Source organism: Suncus etruscus, chromosome 7 (genome assembly GCF_024139225.1).
Source record: "Suncus etruscus isolate mSunEtr1 chromosome 7, mSunEtr1.pri.cur, whole genome shotgun sequence".
Taxonomy (NCBI): domain Eukaryota; kingdom Metazoa; phylum Chordata; class Mammalia; order Eulipotyphla; family Soricidae; genus Suncus; species Suncus etruscus.
Window position 1 is genome coordinate 57,093,623 of NC_064854.1, and position 18,988 is coordinate 57,112,610.

At 44.5% G+C, this 18,988-nt stretch overlaps 1 protein-coding gene across 2 annotated transcripts in view; it reads left to right on the forward strand.

The window, feature by feature from the left end:
• TNR (tenascin R) overlaps positions 1-18,988 on the forward strand; it is a 262,025-nt gene that overhangs the window by 128,751 nt on the left and 114,286 nt on the right. For both annotated transcript variants that reach the window (XM_049776399.1, XM_049776400.1), the window contains exon 2: positions 3,725-3,810. The gene's annotated coding sequence lies outside the window, so the exon portion shown is untranslated. The remainder of the gene's footprint in view (positions 1-3,724; positions 3,811-18,988) is intronic.

The window sequence follows — 18,988 nt, forward strand, 5'->3', positions numbered from 1 at the left end:
GCCTGTGGAGTAAGAGTGTGGTGTACTGTGGGTGGCATGGGAAGGAAAGGAGAAAGAAAAGCAAGCAGAGATTGAGGAAGTGACCTTCCTTAGTCAAATACCTGTGCATATCTGCAGAAAGATATGTGAGCAGGAGATGATGATGGTCGTGAGGGGAAGGTGAAACAAGTATCAGAATATCCCAGTTCAGAGCTATGGACTGGGGTTGAACAGAGAGAGTGCACTGGCTAAGGCAGGGGTCTCAAACTCGCGGCCCGCGGGCCATTTGCGGCCCTCCATACAACATTTTGTGGCCCGAGGCCGGCCTTCAAATATCACAGTTTTCGCGATTATTCGCTTACCGAATAATCGCAATAAAAATCGAGCAGTTCCATTCAGGGTATGCAAATGTTTAATGCGATTTTTTGCGATTTTTTTCTTACTAATGCCATTTTTTATTGCGAATATTCGGTAAGCAAAATCCCTTATGCGGCCCTGCCTCACCCCGACTTTGCCTCCTGCGGCCCCCAGGTAAATTGAGCTTGAGACCCCTGGACTAAGGGGTTAGTTTTGCTTCATGGCATTGCACTTGGTTTCCCTGGACACCACTAGGAGTCACTCCTGAGCATAGAGCCAGAATAGCCCCTGAGCACTATCAGCAAACCTTCGCCAATGGCTGCATCTCTAATGCTGTTAGTTTCAGATATTCCCCAGGGAAAGCGTATATTGATACAGCTGGCAGCTTTCAGCTGACTTCCTGTCTCCCAGTCATGCCCTGAGCCAGTCAGAGCTGCTTTGCCTGGTTGCTATGTCCTTCTCCCCCTGCCCTGGGGGTTGGGGCAATGCCAAAGGCAGGTACGGTTCTTAGGGATGCATTGTTTTCTCTCAGTACTTCACATTTCCTGAGTTTCCTCCCCCAGTGGTGCTTCCTGTGTGCTCTCCCACTTCACCCTCAGTGCGCCTTAATAAATCTTAGTCTGGTTCCTGGGAAGCTGACTTACTAGCATGGGGAAAGGTAGACCCTAGTCTTTTAAAGTGTCCCCCTCTGTGACTGGTTACTGAGATGGATGCACAGAAATCCTTGTCTTCTGTGCTCTCTCTTTCGACTGCAGTGCACGTACTGTTGAACTCGCATCACTGACTTCAGGAATATCCAATCAGGCAGCTTAAACGTATTAAGCAAAGATGTGGGCACAGAAAACATGAAAGGAGACACCTCTAGCTTCTTGGAGACGTAGACAGTAATCAAGTGATACTTTGGAAGTTACAAAGTTGAAGGAGCACTTGCTCTTGGTTTGGGTGGCATTTGACTTCTTTGGTTCCAAAGAGACAGTTCAGCTTCCTATGAGTGAAGCTACCACCTCCAGTTAAGGGGAGAGGGATGAGAAGGGCCAGATGGTGCAAGCCAGAAGCAGAAGTCTTCATCTCAGGCCAAGAGACACATTCTAGTCTGGGAGTGAATGCCAGTAGAATTGGTAGAGAATGACTTTGGGGCAGCTGCTATATAAACGATACTATCCCAAGAGTCTGTGGTTTTCCTGCTTGATGCTTGAGCATCCCGACTTGAATCAGAGAAGGGAAATGTCTTTCCTACATGCATTACTCTCCTCTCCCACACTTCCCCAGCCTGGGCACTGGTCCATCTGCTCATGGCCACTCTCCTTCCCCAGGATGCAGCCTTGGGACCTTCCCAGCCTCACACTACAGGCAGCCATGACTGGGATTCTGGAACATTCATCAGAAAGGAAATTTATTTGCCCTTGCTGAGCTCAGTGATGCTTCTGCAAATCCAGGGCTCATGGGTCCTCCTGGGAAGGTTCATTTATTCCAAAATCAGTTCAATGAATGGCCCTATACCATAGCCAAAGACTTGCTCCTTTTTTCTGTAGGGTAACTTGGTGTTTGAAAATTCATCATATTTTTGCTGTTTTTTTTTTTTTTTTTTTTTGGAGGGCCATGCCTGGTAGTACTCAAGGCTTACTCCTGGTTTTGTGTTCAGGGATCACTTCTGTGGGTGATCATATTTGGGGACTACATGGGGTTCCAGGGATCAAACCTGAGTTGGCTGTGTGCAAGGCAAATGTCCTACATTGTATTATCATTTCAGCCCCTGAATACATTTTCTATATCCCACCCTGCCCTAGTATCTTGCTGTGACAAAAAAGAATAGGATATGCATCTGGCTGTGGTGCACGTGTGTCTAGTTGTATGTTTAGGGCTGTGTATTAAATTGTGTAATTGTGCTTATGTGTTTAGTTGTATATTTAGGGATTGTGAATCTGGTGCTTCTATATTGAGTTGTGTGTTTTAACACTTGTGTGTTCAGTTGTGTATTTTTTTTCTTTTGGTTTTTGGGTCCCACCCCGGCAACACTCAGGGGCTACTCCTGGCTCCACGCTCAGAAATCACTCCTGGCAGGCTCGGGGGACCATATGGGATGACGGGATTCGAACCACCATCCTTCTCCATGGAAGGCAAACGCCTTACCGCTGTGCTATCTCTCCGGCCTCTAGTTGTGTATTTTAATGCTGGTGTGTTGAGTTGTATATTTTATTGCTTGTGTATTGGGTAGTATATTTTAACACTTGTACATCAAGTTGTATATTTTAATGTTTGTGTGTTGAGTTGTATAATTTAATGCTGTGTATTGAGTATTTTAATGCTTTTGTATTGAGTTGTGTTTTAACACTTGTGTATCTAGTGTGCTCACTGGAATTGCATCTTTAGCTGTGGGGCTCACCAGGCATCTCATCCTTTTAGTTATGGTGCTTGTACACATTTGACGTTATGTGTGTATGTGTGTATGTCGTGGTGGTGGTGGGGTTGCCAGAAATCACTTATGGCATCAGGGAACACAGAAAGCAGAGCTGCCAGGTTCAGACAGCAAAATCTCAGGACCATGGACAGCACATCTCTGCTCTATCATTCCTACCTTGCTCTAAACTACTATCTCCCCCCTCCCACCCCCCCCCCCACATCATCCCATGCCCTAGTTGCAAAGACACCTCCTTGGCACCTTTAGGTAAGATCTCCATGGTTTTATGTCCTTTTTGGAGAAGTTTCTGTGGGAAGCCAGTGTGGAGTTATATTATGGTCATATTTCGCTACGTGGGTGATCCTGGGGAGTGACTGGGGCTACAGGCACTGTAGCAAGGAGCACCTCATTGTTTCCTAAAGTAGATGCCACTCACTGGGTTGAGGTTGGTCCTCACTTGGGGTACAGTTGTCTCTTGGACATTCCTTCCCACCTGAGAGTTTATTCAGCTTCTTGGGACTGCCATTGTGCTTGGGGCAAGGATTGGAGAAGAGGCCAGAGTGAGAGGGGTTCAAGGAAGTGTGGGGACCCCCAGAAATGGCCAGGGAGGGGGTTCTGGCATATCTATGAGGAGGAGGAGGATGAGAACTTCCTAGAGGGCCTGTTGCAAATTTGTCTCAATCAGGCCATTCAGAAAGCTGGGAGCAGCCTGGCAGCGTCTGTATTTACAGCCGCTCCATAGCATTTTCACTGTAAATATTTACTACTCAGTGGCAAAGCTCAGAGAAAGAATGAAAGGAAATGAACGAAATAAATAAAAACTCTGCAGAGGGGACACCAATAAATTAATCAATAACAGCTCCCCCAGCTTTCAGAATCCACACGGTAGACCAGCCAAGGATTTTGGAAAAGAGAATCGGGAGAAGTGGGGAAACTGGATTTTCTGATCTTGAACCTGGAAACTGATGCCTTCCCTTCTTTTGTATGCAGGTTGTGAAAGCAAAGCGACTCGCAGAAGCTGGTCCAACCAAGCAGTGAAGAATAAAGACCCTTCTAGAAAAAAAAAAAAAGAACACCTACGCTCAAGGTACTGTTTTCTAGGGGCCCTGTTACTACCCGTCATGGTGATGGCTCTTTGGGGGATACTACTGGGGACTTGTGAAACCAGGGAATTGAGTCTATTGGTCAGTGGAACGCTGCACTGGGATTCATGCTGTCTTAGAAAAGTATCGGAGGGGCTAGTAGCCAGGTTAAACTTCTCATAAAATATTCCTGAAATGTGTCTGGCAATAAAAGTGGGTTACTGTTCTTTGTCCCTTCCCCGAGAGGCTGACATGATCTCCCTCCCCATGCCTGCTTCAGGCATGCATGAATCAGCACTAAATTATTCACCAGACTGGCTCTAAAATTCCCGACATTCGAGAAAAAAAACCTTTAATAAAGTATTATGAAAAAAGATCCATCTCTTTATCTCCATCCATAACTATTTATATGGCTGGAGGAAAACCTGTCGTTGGGTTTCTTTTAATTTAAAAGCTTTCCTAATTCCTTTTTCACACCACATATATTTGTCTAAAGAATTTCCAGGGTGAAATAATAACCTCTAAAAAACGGCCCGCCTGAGAAAGCTCTCAGGATTGGAGGTGATGACGGCCCCGTGAATATCTCGCTTTTCCTTAATAACTTCCACCGACAGTCGCACTTGATCTACTCAATTGGGAAATTTTCCAAACAGTTGTGGTTCTTTTCATTGTTTTTTATTGTACCAATGACAATATACCTGCTAGCCTTCTCTCTGTATTTGTTTATGTGTTTACTAAAGTTTGTTATGGGGGAGGAACTCATTTCATCTGCCTGTGGAACTGTCTGTCTTGCCTTATGGATCTTAATACTTGGTAATATTTTATCAAAAGTCATAATCTAGACTGCTCTCAGCATCTTGGGGGTTCAATTGGGGACACTGGGTTTTCAAAGCCTCTTCAAGGCTGTTGAAAATAACCTCTGAACATATATTCTGTCCTGAGACATAATACAGTGAACTATCCAGTCATTCCTGCCGAAGAATGAATTTGTTCATTTGTTTATGGTCACCCTGGTACCTTGGGAAAGCTCTCTCAAGGATACTACTGGAACTAGATTTTCTGACTCTGTTCAAAGAAAATGTGTGAGTGGCTAAAAGAATATTTGATAATTCCCCTATAATGAAAGATGAAACTCCACCTTGACCATCCCCGTAAGGAAATGGTTGGTCTGTCAACTGACCTTCCCAATGATGTAGGTTCCTTGGGGGGAGGAGGCCAAGGTCTAGGTGCTGTTTGCACCTCAGTCCACATTGAAGAATGTTAAGTAATGAATGGCTGTGAATTGAGTTAAAGCACGACTAATTATTGGCTTGGCCAGAGCACCTACAAATTTTATCCCACTTTGTTGTCTTGGGCTTTTTATGGGAAGTAAGAAAGGGCAAAAGAGAAATCCCAAGATCCCACTGGACTGGATGAGATTTGAGGGGCTATCCCAAAGCCAGAGGTGCAGTGACATAGGCAAGGATAGGCAGAGGAATTAGATATGATTAAAGACCTGTATGCACCATTGTGGCGCTTGTTTGGGGGAAGGTCACTGAGAATGATTTAATTTATAATCCAAAATATAGATTTATTTTTTTCACTCTCTGGAGAGTCCCCTGAAATGCTTAGAACTTCTTAAGTGATGAGAATAGTAATGATGTATCCATATTTCTAACCATCCCCTGCCACCTACTTGCATCTATATGAAGGAAGTGGTTTTGGGAGAAACATCATAATCTTCTAGAGGATGATTGTGTGTATGTGGAGGGGAGGATTGTCCATCACGTGAGACTCAGTCCTACCCCCACCTATGGGAAGAGGATAAGATAAGAATTCAATCACTAATGGCTAATGAATAATCAATCTCTGCTAGTGAATGCAGTCTTCATAACACTCCAGAAGGATTGGGTTCAGGAAGCTTCTCCATTCATGAATTAGGACATGTTCTATGCCCAAGTCCATGGTCACAGAAATCCTTTGTCTGAGATCTTGGCTTGTGGTTGATTTGTTGAATTCTTTAGCCTTTGTACTCAGCCTATAATCTAGCATGTGGGCTGTTTTCCCAAGTTCTATGTGCCAATCTAGCAAATTAATTGGACCTAAGGAGGGCATTTGGGGAACCATGGATGATGAGCCAGTTGGCAACAGTCTGGGTTAGGGGTCAGCACCTCTAGTGTTTGTAAAGCCAAGCTCTGTATCTGTTGACGTCAACATCTGTGACTGAGAAGTTCATGTCTGAGTTGGGCAGGGCTTCAGAGATGCAGCCAACATTGGTGGATTTTTTGGAGGTGAGAGGAGGAAACACTCACTATTGGTATTGCTTTAAGATTCAGACTCACAATCCCCAACCACCTTGATGCCTTTACAAGAAGACTGTGTTTCAGTTATAGAGTTTAGTAATCATGGACTCTGGAAGAGGAAAATTATAGTTGACTATGTTGTGGGATGGAGACTACCCCATTGAAGCCAACTAACAACTCTAGGTGGGTCCAGGCAGTATTGGAGGTACCTGCTGATGCCCTAGAGAGGGAAATTTCTCAGAAGTTTGCAGGGTGCCGGAGAGGCTCTATTATTTGGAGGGTGGGGCATCACAGCCAGCACTGCTCAGAGCTCTGAGCTCAGGGCTCACTTTTCACAATGAACAGGGGACTATATAGGATGCTGGGGGTTGAACACAGATTGGTTGCATCCAAGGTAAGTGTTCTACTCACTGTACTGTCTTTTCAACCTCTTTTGGTTAAATCTCAAGGCCAATTCTTGGCATAGAATTAGCCCTTTTTTCCTTATGTCACACAGGACCACTGGCCTCACAGAAAGTTTGTATGTCCTGGATTTGTCCAGTCCCCCCAGAATTTACACAGAATTGCTTGCCAATATTCCTGGGTATTCGGACAACAGAAGGAAAGAGAACTGGCAAATGGAGATTCCGGATATTTCACACAGATATACCCCATGATTGGGAAAGATCCCTTTCTTCAAGAGCTTTTTCTACCACTCCCCCTGCTCTTACTCCCCATGCATTTGAAAACAGCTTGTTTTAAAAGCTGATTAGATGAGTCCTTAATAACATTAGAATCTAAATGGCCCCAGATAGGCTTTCAGCTTCTTGCCAAATTGAGATAAATGTGATATTTGGGGAGCTGAGCTTCCAGCTTCATGTTCGCACCAGAAGCATCACTGTCTCCTGTGTTCTTCGGCTTTAAATGGAGTTTGTTGGGGGGAATCAGAATGTTCCCGTCATCTCTAATGGTTTGGGAGTTTTCATAAAGATGTGTCTCCCTGGACATGTATTTTTAAGGAAAGTAAAGGTGGAGATACAAGATGAGGAGATGAGGGATAAGAGTTTAATCTCTGTGTCACAATTTCTTGGTACTCTCCAGCGTTTGTCACTTTTACTTCCGGGCAACACCTTTTTAATCCACCATCTACTCTTTCCCATTCAGTGCTAATAGTATTCCTCTTTGACTTGTGTTGAGAGTACTGTAACATGAAATAGACACAGTGACTGTTTAATCATGGATTCAGCTCCTCAATACTCTGATAGGTGGGTTTAGTGCAGGGATGAAAAACACTCCTCAACATTTATAAAGAGACCAACCAAGGCAAGTTCAAGTGACCCTAAATATATTCAGGAATAGCACATGAGATGCCAGTTGAAAAATGCAAGCTGTAGCAAGTTACAGATGAGTTAGTGGGGAATTCAGACAAGTCTGTATTTATGGGCAGAGAGAGAGAGAGAAAGAGAGAGAGATATAGAGAGAAAGAGAGAAAGAGCTCCTCAAATCCATGCTGGAAGTTCATGAACTTGAGGATGAGTCAATAGTTTCTTGGTAGAAATTTATTGGTCAGGAGGTGACTTGGATTTCTGTAATCAGACATTCCTTAAGTTTTCTTTTTTGGGGTACACCTCTTTGATATTCTCCATTGCATATCTCTGGGGTCTGTTTCAGATGGAAACCCTCTCACAGGACTTATCAAACAATATAGATATGACAGCCCTTTAAAATAATATTCTCCTGAAAGTTTTATTTATTTATTTATTTTGATTTAGGGGACATACCCAGTAGCAATCATGGGTTACTCCTGACTTGGTGAACAGAAATCACTCCTGGCAGGCTTGGGGGACCCTATGGGATTCTGGGGACCAAACCCAGGTCAGCTACATGCAATGCAAAAGCCCTATTCATTCATTCAGTTTTATTTTTTATGTGTCATTTAAAGGCAAGGATTGGAGTAGAAAAGCCACCATGGGTCAGCATTGAGGAAAAATTAAAATATTTATCTCACCCAGAGAGATAGCACAGTGACATTTGCCTTGCAAGCAGCCGATCCAGGACCAAAGGTGGTTGGTTCGAATCCTGGTGTCCCATATGGTCCCCCGTGCCTGCCATGAGCTATTTCTGAGCAGACAGCCAGGAGTAACCCCTGAGCACCACTGGGTGTGGCCCAAAAACCAAAAAAAAAAAAAACCACGAAAAAATAAAGTAAAAAAAAAACAACAACAAAAATATTTATCTCTCCAACAAGTAAAAAGCTTGAGTTGTCTACTTTGTCCCATTCAATGGAACAACATGCATGGCATAGACCCTCTCAATGTGTGGGGTGTTCAGAAACATGCTGTGTTGATGGTGTCTCTGTGTGTGTGTGTGTGTGTGTGTGTGTGTGTGTGTGTGTGTGTGTGTGTGTGTGTGTGTGGTGGAGGGATGGGGTTGAGCAAGGCTGCAGTGATAACTGAGCGATAACTCAGTTTGAAAGCCCAGGTGACATTACTAGATCACCTGTTGGAAACATCTCTCCCAAAGCAGCAATATACAGAATCAGAGAACAAGAATCTGCTCTTTTACTCCAGATGAGAGAAGACAGAGACCTAATTCAAGGAAATGTCTCTGAAGTAGGTGAGAAGAACCTTGGCACCATCCCCTCCATCCACCCAATCCAGTCTCAATCCAGCCAGTAGAGCCTTTCCCTACCTGGCATTTTAGGGTGCTATTCTTCTTGGTCTTGTTCAGCTTGTCACTATGTGCAGTGCTAGGATTTCCCCTTATCAGATTATAGTTTTATTTCTGCCCCTCCCCTTCCTCAAATTACATGCCTCATTCTTAATAGGAGCTGCACAAGAGATTATTTCATTGTATTGAATTTTCCAAAGCTTCAAGACCATGAATAATTGAGGAATCAGCCATGTATAAGTGCTCATCATTTACATAATTGTGTAAACAAGCTGATAACAATTTCTCTCCCCCCACCCCAGCCCCATTATTTGTATTATCCCAGACTGCCCTGCTGTCTTCTCTGCTCTCTGGATTTTTGGGAAACAGTAAACAGGTTTCTCTAACACACCTAAGTCGCTTACTTCTTAGTTCCCCAGGAAAGGGAAATGGTGGAAAGGTGGGAAGAGATGATTGCACTGATGGAGGAGGGAAACCGGACGCAAATATTGAGAAAGCAGCTGTCTAGAGAGACAGAGGGTGGCGGAGCTGCTGCGTGTTGGGGGACCCACATGCAGAGTCCCCGAAGGTCAGCCTGCAGATCCAAATTGATGAAGCTGAGTACTTAGTGAAATTGCTTTCCAGCACACTGATGAGCATTGATCATCAGCAGGAAGGGCTTGTGGCTGTTGTGAAAATGCGCCTGTCTGGTTTCCCTTTGGTCAGCCATCAAAGAAGGTCTGTTTAACCCCAGGTCTACCTGCAAAGGACACTGTGTCTACAGAGCAGTTAACAAAAACTTGGGAAAGAGTTAACTGGTGCTTCAAATTGTGTGCTCAAGTCTGTCTGGATGGCTGTGACCCCATCTATCTCACCTTTTGAGTGTGGCAGTGTTTTATAACTCTCATGTGAGCTGCCCTTTGGTGATTCTTGGTCCAAATATAAGGATCCAGATTGGCCTTGAGTTCAGGGTTCTCTCTGCAGTGATACCCAACTTGCCAGCCTGAAACACAATCCCCAGCTCCTAGGAGAGAACCTGCGTGCAGAAATCTCCTAAAGCTAATCTGCATGGCATGCTTAAGCAGTGAGGTGAGTGCTTGTAGTATAGATAGACAAGAGGGAATGGAAGTGGGAGTGAAAGAAAGAGGGAACCAGGTCAGGCAGGAAAAGCCCTTTGAGCAAGTCCATAGGGAGGAATTTTGAGGTGTCAAGTACAATCAGTTGTGCAAGGGGCCCCAAAAAAGAATATCCTATCATGCTTCCTACCAGTCAAGAGTCTTGTTTTTCTTTTCACTGCACAGTTCAGAAATTTTTATTTTTCTAAGTAATATTTTTATTTGAACACCGTGATTACAAACATGATTGTAGTAGGATTTCAGTCATAAAAAAAGAATACACACCCCCTTCACCAGTGCAACATGTCAAGAATCTTGGGCCATTAAAAACAAATAAAATACCCATGCTCAAAGACACTGAGAGTTACCAGATAATGCATCCTGGCCCTGGATGAGTTATATAGCTGCGCACCGAGAGGGAGCCCATGTCGTGAGGCCAGGGGTCAGCAGATGACAATGGAGAATACATGGAACAGGGGTTTGCACCAAGCCTTGAAAAGAGAATTGGTCCAAAGCCAGAAATGAGCCTATCCCCTCTTCTGATGCCAAGCAGCAAGACTGAGGGGCAAAGAGGGAAAAAGGAAGAGCAAGAGGTGGTCCTGGATGGGGTTGGTTGTGGACTTCTTCGCTATTTTAGGTCTTCTTAGATGCCCCTGCCAATGCTTGGGTTACCTTGGTCACGACTGGCAATTTGGAGGGAGAAAAATATTTCCCTGGTTCCAGAACTCTGTAGTTATTCCAGTGCCAGTTCTTTTCCTTTTTTTTTTTTTTTCCTTTCTTATGTTGTTATCTCTGTAATCGCCAGGAAAAGCCTCTTTTCTCCTTGTGTTTGCTTGAGAGATGCTATTTGCACTGCCAGCCTCACACACTTCAGACTGCTCTTTGACAACTGAATTTCTTATCTTCCCCACAATTGGGTGTCAGGAGCCTGCCGGAACTCAACACACAACGAGGACATGACTTCCTTAGCTGAAAGGCTCCTGGGGCCGCAGAGAAACGAAGAGATTAGTTCATGATGGATAATTTATTAGATGCTTTTCAAGTGGGCGCTGTGGATGGAGCTAGCGTGGCCCCACAGCATTGATTTTGATTGACACCTTGAAACCTTTCTACCTGGGAAAGCACAACTCCACCCTGGCTCTCCAATTTAAAGAAATGGAATGAAAAGAAAACCTAGTTCAGATTATGGTGTCTGAAGCACTGCAATTTGAGATCTATTCTTCTCCAAGTGTCCTCATGGCTGCAAATGTCCCGTTTGAAAAGCCAGTGTCCCAGGGAGACACTCTTATCTGCTTCAGAATGCTAATTATTTAATTAGATCATTTTTTGTCTGAAGGCCAGCAGAGGAGAAGAATGCAGAGGCAAGGTGGAGAAAGAGAGAAAGCAGGGGAAGAAATTTTAGAACAGAGAACTGACTAGAAATGGTGGTCAGCAGAGCAAATGGCTAATGAGCAGAAGGAGGGCTAGAGATGCAGAGGAGGAGGGAGAGAGATTGGGAAGAATGAAAAGAGAGGGATGGAGAGAGAATGAAAAGAGGAGGAGGAGAAAGAAAATGAGAGTTTGTATGTGTGTATTAGAGTTAGTGAGAGAGGGAGAGTGAGAGAAAGAAAGAGAGAAGAAGAGAGAGAGACAGAGAACAGAGCTAAAATAAAACTGATCTTTACCTGGTCTCTATTGTACCCCAGAGCACCACTGACAGATGGACAGGCTCCTGCTGGGGAAAGTTGGTTACACTAAGATGCCACGCAACACTCCTCAGTATTGCTCCTAAGAGCTGGAGGAAAGCAGCAGGAGGTGGAAACTAATTGGGAATCTCAAGCATGTACACATGAGTATGTGGCCCAATGCATTGGTGGCAAAATCTCAGTGAATTGTTCATTGGGGGCAGAACAGAAAATGCCCAGAGAGGACTCTAGGGCAGAGCCAGGGCAACCATGGGTCAAAGCATGCCGATTCAATGAGCAGAGACAGAAGAATGCCACAAGGCTGGGGAATATGGAGAGTCTCTGATGAGAATGCTGGGAGCATAGAGGATAATCCAGTAATCCAAGACAAACCATCTAGTGTTTGGGACTTCAGAGGTGACTCCAACCTTCATCTTCTAGCTCAGAGAAAATGGGGGCTCATCTCAACTAGAATTAATAGATTTGTTGGTATTTCCTCTAGACTCGGGGTCTGTTAGTCCTTCCTGCACATTCAAATCTTTCTAACATACAACAATAGAGATATTGTCATTATATTCATTCTATAGAAAGGTAGAGAAAGATCAAGGCCAAAGAAGTGGTTCAAGTGGGGATTTGAACTCTGAAACTTGAGTCCAGACTTTCTTCCTTATTATGACCCAGAAGGACTTATCTGAGGTCATAAAACCAGGCCTAAGGAGGGGGATCCATACTCAGTCACGTGAACATGAGCTCCAGTAGGATCCTAACAATAAATGCATGTCAGGTGGTGGAAAGGCTACCACAGATGGGATAACAAAGAGGCCCTGATATCTTGTGGGAAACAGTCCTGTTTGGCAAGAGATGCCAAAACCCTGGTGGAGGAGTTTATCTCTTCTTAATCAAGAAGTAGTAATAGAGTTGTAATGGGACTACTGCCACTAAAGTGTGATAATTATTGTGATAAAGGCCCAGCAAAGAAGTAGTAATGTGCCTCTCCTTGCAGGAGGGGAGCATGCATTAGTGAAATTGTTCTGGTTGTATTGATGAGGCTCTGATAGGGATCAATGTGGCAAAAGTAGATGGTGAGCAGAAAGATAGAGGAAGCATGGTGGAGCCTATTTGGTCATGCCACCAGACACATGTTCTAAATACTCAACCATTAAGTGTTCCTGAGAGAAGCACATTAACCCCACCCCCAAGCACACACTGCGGAGAATCATAAACACAGGTCTAAGTTATAGATGCCCCGATCAACAAATTATAATCACAATTCTTAGCCTCAGAGACACGACTGTGACAGAGGGCTTAGAGAGAAGATATTAGCATATTTTGGGGAGAGGGCAAGGCCACACCCAGTGGTGCTCAGGATTTATTCCTGGCTCTACATTCAGGAATTAATGATGAACTTGGAGGACTATATGGGGTTGCAAGAAATTGAACCCAGATCAGTCAACGTGCAAGGCAAATGCCATACATGCTTGTACTATTGCTCTGGCTCCAGATGTTGACATCTTAAAGCAGAGAATTTTGGGAACTCTCTGGGTTTTAGAGAAAGAGAAACAAGATGAAGCTGTGAGCTGTGAGTAAGAGGTTGTCATGAAAAGGGACATGTTCTTTTGTGGTTGACATAATCATAGATGATTTGATAAAGGAAGAGGGAGGACTTGTAATGGTAATGGCAGTGTTGGAATACATATCATTTAGTGCCTTATTACACCTTTATCAAAGGTGGCCGGGGTCTTGCATTGCAAAAGAATGGAGAAAGGCATGGAAAATGGTTATGGGAGCAATTAGGTCTGCAACCAAGGTAATAATAAAGATAATGGACCTGTAATTGAAAAGCAGGTGGCGATAAAGGAGAAGGTGAGGGCAACTGAAATGGAGAAGGGGTGCTCTGGGAGGTAACAGCGGCAGTGTGGAAAGTAATGGAGTTATAATGTCGATGATGCTAAAAGGTAATGCAGTTATAATGAGGTGATGGCTACAGTTGGGGAGAAAGATGATCATCTTAATGGGAACAAGAGGGACTGGATGGGGCAGGTGAGAATCGTATGCAGAACATCTATCACGCCAGCTGGAGCTTGTGGACAACCAGGAAACTAATGAACAGCTACACCCAAGCTTCTCTTTATAGTGGGAGTTCTAACAGGCCCAGGAAGAAGATAATGATGCTAATGGAAGTGATGATGACCACCATGAAAATACAGGGGCCATGCGATGGTATTTGGAACTTTGTCATGGGAGAGAGGAGAGGAAGAAATGGAGATGGGAGTGAGGGTTAGAACCAGCTGGACATATCTCTGTGTCCTGGTTCTGGATTTCATGAAATGTCCACCAGATGTATACCTACAGGTTTTCTGGCTGTGCTACCATTGTCCCCGCTTATGTAGGCCTTTTGAGTGCAGAAAGCAAAGCCAGGGTGGACATAGACTGCAATACCAATTAGTCTTTGACATGTAGACTTGGTTCTGAAATCAGCCTTGACACCCACTAGCTCTGATATACTGCTAGCTGTGAGCAGGTGTGTAAACAAGATGTCTGGGAAATGCATGAGTTTGCCACAGAAGTGAATGTATACAGAGGATTCTTTTTAAATACCGGTTATTTCATTTTTTTTAAACCATGAAAGGAAAAGTGGGAGGCAGATCTTCCCAAACTCACTGTTTTGCTTTAGGGCCCTTTAGTTAGAAAGAGACTCTGCTGGACTGGACATGGAGGCCTCAGAAAGGACCCTCAGGAACTGTAGTAAAGTCCCCCAACCCTGAGCTGCTGGTATCGATTCACTGAAGTGCCTGGAGATATGTGCAGAGGGTAGACCAGATGACCCCAGAACCACATCAATCATCTGGAAGACATGGACAAGGCTTGGATTCCCATGAAAAGAGCAGACAGTCAGATTGACCCATTGTTTGTCTAAGGATTATGGCATTTCCCTGCCTCTGGTCCCTAAATACCACCTTTCAAATCAACCAATAGGGAAGCTTTGACCAAAATAGATGAATTTCCAGGTCACACCCCAGGGTGAGTTTTATTCTCTCAGTTAGGGGACAAAGCTTGTCAATCTGCACTTTAAAAACAACTGCCAGAAATGTCTGGCATGGGAACTTGCAATCCTTGTGTCACCACAGGGTCCTTAGAGGAGGGGAAATAGGTAAGAAGCAGGGACGTTTATTTCATGCATGTCAATCAAACCCATCTTTTGAGTGCATTTATCTCAACAATGGGATTTGAGCAGCACCTAGAAACCTTGCATTTCCAGCAGGGCATTTTCATCCCCAACTCACTCTTCCCCTGGCACATAGGGTTTTTGCTCTTTCCTCCATAATATGCTCCTAAGTTAACTTGTGGCCCCATCCCCCCATTCTTCCTGTGTAACTTGATCTTGCCTGTAAGACCCTCCCATTCCTGGGAGAGGTCTTGGGAAGGTTATAAAAGATTTGGCCAAAGGGGCCAAAGGGGATTTGCCTGGTTGGAGGTCAGAGGAGAGATGGCTGAAAGAAACGAAGACGCAGGGCAAGCTAAGTAAGGATGGCATGTGCTTAAATAGGTTTATGATCTAGGCCACAGATGTTGGCCAGGGCAAATAAAGATGTTATCTCTCTGGAAGCCTGCCTGTGAGTGAGTTCTATACCCGCCACTCTCCTGGACCCAGATACCTGCCGGCTGAAGGGGATTGCAGAGCCACGTGGCCTGGGATGGCAGAGAAAGGTCCTTCCATCTAACCACCATCATCCAAGCCCATCCTAAGGGTCTTCATTATTATTTTAATCAACATTGACTCAACAGTTTTATGGCAAAAAGCTTTACATAACTGCGTGTAGTTCAGGTTCCCTGGCTCCTATTTTCTCTAGGATCAAAGGGATGAAGCTGTAGAGAAATTGAAGTACAGGCTAGAAGAGTTGAGAAAGAACTAGAGAGAGAGGAGGGAGGAAATGTTGGAAAGATATTTCAATTATGCCTGGTTCTGGAAACAGAAATGGGTCTATAGTGAAGGTGAGTGCTGCCATATTTTTTAAAGAATTTCTCTTGGGTGCATCTGGGCCTTAGATATACCATCTAGTTCTTCAGAGTTCATGGGGATGGAAAGTGGTCTTCCTGGTGGAAACACTTCATTGGTGTTTAGGGAGATAATCTACCATTTTAAACCCAAAGCAGCATGAAAGTTTGTGTTTGAGTTTCAATCCTAAACTTAAATCAAGTCTATTCACTAGAAAGTGAATAGAACTACTGAGTATGCAACACGGAAAAAAAAAATCACTATTTCAGTTGCTGAACAATATAATGCTTCTCAGAGGCCTATGTCCTCATCATTCCTGCCCCTTCAACTCAAACTCCCAAATATGTCTTTCTAGAAGGCTTTAGTATGAAGTTACTGTTGCGTGAGAAGGAAAGCTCAGGATTGGTTGGCACCAGCCTGCCTGGGATTTGCCTCAGAGAGACAGAAATCTAGGGCATTGTCTCCCATTCTTTGTGGGGATTTGGGAGGCTCAAGCCCTACTTGTAAGCAACTCAATGAGCAGATTGAGGCTGAACTGAAATGTGACTTCTGGAATTTACTCTGGTTCCTCTTGTCCATCTCTCTGAACTTCTCCCTTCACTTGGATCACCACCCCCATCAGAAAGTAGACCGCATAGTCCTTTTGAAGGGACATCTCACTTTCCTGGGGATGCTGACCCACCACTCAAGCAATGCCACCCTCCTCTAGAGCCCTGTTGTCATTTGTTAGCTGCTAATCATTCATTAACCTCGAAGGCACCTCCCGGAAGCCGAGATTGCACCTTCGTTTCCAGAGGTGGCTCATGGGGTTCCCCCACCCTTTAATAAAATTACAACCGCAGGAAACAAATCATTTATATCAAACACAACCCCATGGCTTCCTCTTATGTTAATCATTTCGGGCAGGTGCTATTAGGTAATTCAATCGCTGGGCGAGGGCAAGCTGCCACTGAATTAATGAGGGAAGTAGAATTCAGAATAAGAGATTTTCCGAATAAATGGCTCTGAGTGAGATAGCCAGGAACCCAGACTAGAATCACCACCGCTGACAGCAAAAGCCAAGTTGTGCACTAAATATAGTCATACTTTATATCTGATCTCTGTTCACAAACTCTTTAGGAGCCAAAAGAACTCCCCCACAAATTTGCTGCCCTTCTGATATTTCCTGATGACATACTCAGGTGATATGACCTATACTCAAGCTCCTCCAGACTCTCCTACCTACTCCTGATTTATAATAAGCTTAAATGTTTCTGCAAGTTAAGTCTTACATTAGGAAATTGTATTGAGGTGCTGGAGCAATAGCACAGCAGGGAGGGCATTTGCCTTGTATGCAAGTTCAATCCCTGGCATCCCATATGGTCCCCTGAACCTACCAGTAATGACTCCTGTGTGTAAATCCAGGAGTAGCCCCTGAGCACTGCTGGTATACCCTCCCCAAAGAAAATTTGAAAAAATGTATAGTGTTCAAGAATTGTCTCTATATTTCTCTGGTGGCCCCACATCCAGCGTTTGCCCCTCCATTCTCCAGGTAAGGGACAAGGGGTCCTTGCTAAAACTTACATCAGGTGCTAATTTATCACCATTGCCTATACTCCATCACTTCCGTCCTCTCTACGTGTGCTCAGAAATATCTCTCTCTCTCCAACCCTTGCCCAACTTTCAGCAACCCCCAAGTGCTCCTTATCTCTGACTAGCCTGTGCTTTCTCTGAGTGCTTTGATGTTTCTCTTGCCCGATCTGGGGGACAGGTTCCTCATCTTTTATTTTTTCCAAGTTCATCTTGAGCATGACCTCATCTCCCCTACCTCTAATCCAGTTTGAATTCCTTGTCTTTCCCCCCATGTTTGCTGAAACCCTAAGGTGCACTGCATAATTCTGGACATTGCCAACTCTTCATGCTCTGTGGCGGAGGGGATTGGATCTTATCTTTCAACTGCAAAGAAAATGAACTTGAAAGTGACACTGGATGTTGCTCAATTTTGTATGTTTTGTTGTTTGTTATTGCTTTGCCATGACTGGCATTTCTCGGGGCTTACTTAGTGTACTCAGGGATCACTCCTGGCAGGGCTCTGAGAATGAAATGGGGTGCCAGGGATCAAACTTGGGCCAGCTATGTGCAAGACAGATACACTTCCCTCTGTAATATGGCTCTAACCCCCAATCTTGTATTGTTAATATCTTGGGTACCGACATCGTAAATAGATGATGTGTAAATGTGCCTCTGATAGCAAAAATAAAACTTAGATTGTGTGTATGACTGATTCTGCTATTTCGGGTTCACACTGAGTCCAGCAACCCCTTTTCCATCCTCCCCAACTCAAGATGGAAGCACTCACAATGTGAATTTTCACAATATTAAGCCCAGCTACTGAGGGCTCTGCCCAGAGTGCATGAGTTTCCAACATCTTGGGATATTATCCCAATTTCTCCATTTTCTTGCTCTGGAGAAAATTTCAACAGGTAGGAGAGAAAATTGAAAAGGGGAGTCCAAAAACCTCCATTAGGAAGAACCAGGGCAGACCCTTGTTATCTCCTTGCAATCAGGCATCCAAGAAACACAGATGCCTGCACACACACACACACACACACACACACACACACACACACACACACACACACACACACACATACTTTGCACCCTGCTTTGGTTTCACAGAGCTGTGGTGTCCTGGCATGCATTGCTCTCTGCTTTGTGAGCAATTTAATTAGGTTGGAGCCACAACACTGGGTTCATCACACTGACTTTATTTAGAACCTGGCTTAACTCATCCCTCAGGGTAGTCACTGGGGGCACTTAGCATTGAAAAGTTTCTGGGCCGGAGTGATGGTACAGTGGGAAGGGTATTTGCCTTGTATGCTATCAACCCAGATTCGATCCCCAGCATCTTATAAGGTCCTCCGAGCCCACCAGAAGTGATTCCTGAGTGTAGAGCGAAGAAGAGGAGCAGGAGGAAGGAACTTCCAAGTCAAAGCTATGGCCTCCCTGTTAACTCTCCTTAAGACCCTTAGATTTCCCATCTTTCACCAATGAGCTTTTCACAGGCGCTAGGGAGAAGGGAGGAAAGAAGACAGAGGAGGGAGAATTATCTGCTGCTAAATCATAGGCTATGTTTTCCAGAAGATATCAGTAGGGAGGGCTCTTGGCTTGCACACTGACAACCCAGGTTCCATCCCTGGCATCCCATAGGATCTGAGTATCACCAGGAGTGATACCTAAACTCAGAGCCAGAAGTCAGCCCTGAGCACTGCCAGGTGTGGCCCTATAACAAAAAACCCTGGAGACTTTCTCTCCTAGGAATGTCATACATGGCTGTCTAGCACTCCTGGGCCTCTCAGGCTGGGTCCAGGGTCTGGGTAGTCCCATATCCCCATGTCAGGGACCATGTGGTAATGATAAGAGGTGGTATGTAGCTTTCTTGTGACTGCACTTTAGTTGTGGTAGAACTGATCACAAGTCTCACATATGGGTGTAGAGAGAGCTCTG